Below are 4,733 nucleotides of genomic sequence, written 5' to 3'. Positions count from 1 at the left end.
CACTGTTATGTGCAAGTTTCAAGGCAGCTGTACGTAATGAACGTGGAACTACCAACTGATGCACTACATGTCCAGGTAACTCCCGAATGTGATAAAGAACGCCATTCTGCAAAGAAAATTCCTCTAGAGCTAAAGGTAGCTTCTTCTTAGGCACACTCCTTTCCTCAAGATACTCAATAATTTCTAAGAGCAATGGGTCTTTAATTTGTTCCTCCCGCATTGCAATCGGGTCAACATCGGCAAGATCGACTTGCCCTATAGCACGAGATAACATATCAGGTACTTTGTGTTGGATTCCCTGCTTATAGACGATCTTAAATTGGTAATGGGAGAGCTCATATGCCCAGCGTGACATACGAGGACTTTTTGTCTTCCTCGTAAAAACATAAACCAATGGGCGATGATCAGTATAGACGATAAATTGTCTACCATAAATGTAAGGATCAAATGCCCTTACTCCTTCTACCACAGCCAGAGCTTCGGCATCTGTTGCAGAATAGCGTGTTTCTGCCCCCCGAAGTTTACGGGAAAAGTATGCAACTGCAGCAGGATTACCATCAGCGTCCCTCTGCATTAAACAAGCACCAATAGCTGTTTGCGACGCATCTGTATGTACCTCAAAGGGATCGTTAAAACGAGGTTTCTGTAATATAGGCGCAGAGGCTAGCTTACCCTTTAAAGACTGAAATGCTTCCTGCTCACGAGTACCCCAACTGAATGGTTGATCTTTCCTTGTAAGCTGCGTCAATGGTGCTGCTATAGCAGCATATTTAGGTATATGTTTCCTAAAGAAACCGGTAGCGCCAAGAAAACGGCGCACGCCCTTTGCATTTCGCGGAGGTGGCATGTTCACAATGCTACGTACCTTTTCAGGGTCTGGCAATATACCTTCAGGGGTCACTTTAAATCCAAGGAATCGAAACTCCTGCACTGCAAACTCGCATTTTGACATGTTAAGCTTGAAACCAGCATTATCAAGAACTCTTAGCGTTTCCTCAAGCTGTACAAGGTGTGATGCGAAATCAGGGCTGTAAACTACAACATCATCTAAATAAGCAAGTGTGTGCCTGCCAAGAACTGGGGAAAGTACTATATTCATAGTGCGTTGGAATGTTGTTGGTGCTGTGGAAAGCCCAAAAGGCATTCGGCGAAACTGAAAAAGACGGTAGCCGTCGCTGAAAGCAGTTTTAGGCTTATCAGAAGGATCTACAGCCACTGACCAGTATGCAGAACGGCTATCAAGAAGGGAAAAGACCTGAGTGTCTCTGAGCTCATCCACAAGCTCATCAATCCTCGGAAGAGGATATGTATCAGCAATAGTCACTGCATTTAAGTTACGGTAATCCACGCAGAAACGCAAGGTCCCATCTTTCTTTTTGACTAACACTACAGGAGATAGCCATGGAGATGTTGATGGTTCAATAATGCCAGCTTTAATCATGTCATCACATTCTTTACGGATCTTTTGTTTAGCTGACTCTGGTAGACGCCACTGCCTAGTGCATATTGGATTTGTATCTTTCGTCATGATCTTATGAGTTACACCAGGAACTAAGCCTACTTGTGTCTTATCCCCTGAGAAGAGAGATGGAAACTTAGCTAGCACTGCCCTTAACTGGTCACGTTTCTTCGAGTTAAGATGGCCCAGCGATGGTCCAGCAACAACATCCTCACTGTCTGCTTCAACTAGTGCTAATTCCGCCATTGCACTTGCTTCTAAAGCAGCATCATTTTTTCCCACAGTATCACTCTCGGGCAACAAAGAACACAATTCATCATCTACCTGCGAGTTATCTGCCAGCTGAAGACCATGCTCTCTATCAAACTCGTCCTCTTCCCACACAAAATCAGCAACTTCATTCCGATCATCCAAATCAACAGCAGCTCTTTCTGAAATAGTAATATTTTCTTTAGCACCATCAGCATTGAAAAGTTGAACCTCCTCTGCTATACAAAAATGAGACCCATTACGCAATGTAACAGGTTTAGAAGACAAATTCACAACAAAAACTGAACATTTAGCATCCCTTGGAACCACGAGGGTTCGGGGTACGTCCAGTGCAGTAGTGCAGCTGGATATCAAAACCGATTTCCCACGTAGATGGGGAGATAGGTGACAATTAACATACATACCAGTATGAGCTGGACAAACCGTCGTGCGAGTTGGAGCCAAACGAACAACAGGGGGATGCACATTTGCTTGCAAAAATGATACGAGTTGCAATGATTCACCCTTCTCATACTGCAATGGATAAACGGCATTATCGAGATGAAGATACGCTTCCTGAGTAGAGGCATCATGTATGATCTTATAATTCATTCTGCGCAACAGATCAACTCCGACAAGAAGATCACCTGGAAAGGATACATTATCAACAACAATAACCCTATGAATTAATCGTTTCCCAGATTTTATCCAAATCTCAATATCCAACTCTTCAACCACAGGAAGCTCTTTCCCCGAGACTCCTCTAAGACCTCGAGCTGCAATAAAAGTCCTACGGGGTGAAAGATGTGCAACAGCTTCCTTTCTCAATAAGGTTACCTGACTCCCTGTGTCAATGAAGGTTCGTATTGATTTCCCCTCTATGTTCATTGCAACAGTTGGTCGTCCACAAGGCCATTTATGTCCGGTTATTTGATTGTTGCTCATTGAACTGCACTCTGGGACCCTGCCCCCTAGGGTATGGCTCTTCTCCCGATGCAGCAGGCCCCATTCCGCTCGGGATGTTGAGAAAGGGACATTCTCTCCGGAAATGCCCTTCCTGACGGCACGCCCAACACGTACGAGCAGTTGCTTTCCTAAATTGATCTGCTTGCCGAGATGGTCGTCGTGGTACAAGTCCAAAAGATCGTGAAACGTTATCCTGGGAAGGTACATCAATTCCTGCTACTCTACTCCCAGATCTTGCAGATGAAGGGAATAGACGAGTTGGCCCTTCTTCCCCTGCCCGGATGCCCACACGTGCATTCCATACCCGCTGAGTCGTGTCCACCAGTTGTTGCAGGGGAGCATTTTCCGACATGGCACACATCTCCCTTAACCAGCCTGGAAGACCTTGCAAAAAGAGCCTCTTAATCAGCTCATCTGGATCCCCAACTGCAGTAGGGTAGTCTCGAACACCTTGATAAACTGCCCCTTCAAGGGTAATATAAAAGTCTAAAGGGGCTTGACCACTTGTGAGGCGGTGTTCATGGAGGAGACGGAAAAAATCACTAGTAGAGCTTGTTCCTCGGAACTTCTGGCGTAGTTTTGTCTTGAAGTTGCCCCAATCACGTATGCTGTCGAAAATAGAGCTATTTATAATGAGATCTGCTGGTCCGCGACAAGATGCCCTGGCATTTCTGATGAAGGTGTCGTCTGTACGTGGATTAGAGAGATTTTCAATTTGGCGTATCCATCTCTCTATCTCTTGGTTACGACGAAGAGGTTGGGATGCTGGTGTATCACCTGAGAACTTTGGAATGGGCTCCTTTTCCATGTAGACAGCAACCCTTGTTGAATGCTGATCAACAGGCTCACAATTTTGAGATGAAGATCCGCCAGAATGTAGATCCGTAAATCTCGTTCTTGTTCTTACACTGGGAACTGGTGTTTGCCTTGGGCTTGGTGTAGGCGTTATACTTGGTGTGATTGATTGTAGAGCTTCTCTCAGCGAACGGTTTGCCTCTGCCACAACAGCTCTATCCTTGTCAGCTTGGATTGCAAGAGCGGTCCTCACCTCTTGAAGCGTTGCGCGGTCTCTCTCAATCGCAGCCTCCCTTAAAGTACTCTGCTCCTCCATCTGACGCATTGCATCGTCACGAAGCTGACGATCATGTACGGATTGCGCCTCTAAAATTCGATTTCTTTCCATTAGAAGCTTCAGTTGTTCTTCGCTTTTCATCCGATCTTTTTCCATTTTTGCTTCCAAGAGCCTGATTTTTTCGTCACTTGTCTTCCTTTCTTCTTCTGCCTTTGCTTCTCTTCTCATATACCGCTCCTCCCACTCAACGGTCTGTGCCTTCAGAGTCGAGATCTGGTCAGATAGCTCTTCATAGGTGCTGATTTCCGCGTCTAGTAACCCTTCTACCAGAGCAGTTGCACCTTCCGGCCGTTCCTCACCTTCCAAGGCCGGCGCAGAATGTGATGTGTCGGTGCCAGCTTTTCTTCCTCTCACAATCATGAAAGTTCACTTAACGTAAATTAAAAGGAAATTAAACTGTCAGTAAATCGTTGTCTATGCACTATACACTGTTCATACTGCGGTTACACCGACTTTAACACTATCCACTTTAGACATTACGCCCTAAAGTAATCAGTCACCATGTTAAATATTGTTGCAACACCTGCACCCTGGAGAATAAGACATTACGTAGGCACAACTAATATAAAAAAAAGTAAAAATCATCAAAATTTATCTAAAATGTGAGAAAACACTTCATTACCAAAAATAAACAAGACAATTATATACTTAAGAACACGCACGAATAAAAGAGAACACAGAACACTATATATATGTAATAAAGATATAATAATACACCAAGGTTTGATTCCCTTTGGCCGGCGTTGGTCCGTCAGAAGGCAACACAAAACAATAGCTCCTGGCTAATTCAACTACCCACTGAACACCGATGCCACCAAGAGCAGGCTGTCACGGCTGGCTCAATTGTGAAGGCCAGTGCCGGACATCTAAATATAATAAATCCACGGGATGTTTCATCAGATTTCATTTAACATTTCCCGAGCTCAT

Source organism: Penaeus japonicus, unplaced genomic scaffold (genome assembly GCF_977035675.1).
Source record: "Penaeus japonicus unplaced genomic scaffold, GWHDUDI00000001_assembly GWHDUDI00000032, whole genome shotgun sequence".
In the NCBI taxonomy this organism is placed as follows: domain Eukaryota; kingdom Metazoa; phylum Arthropoda; class Malacostraca; order Decapoda; family Penaeidae; genus Penaeus; species Penaeus japonicus.
Note: the sequence above shows the minus strand (reverse complement) of the source record.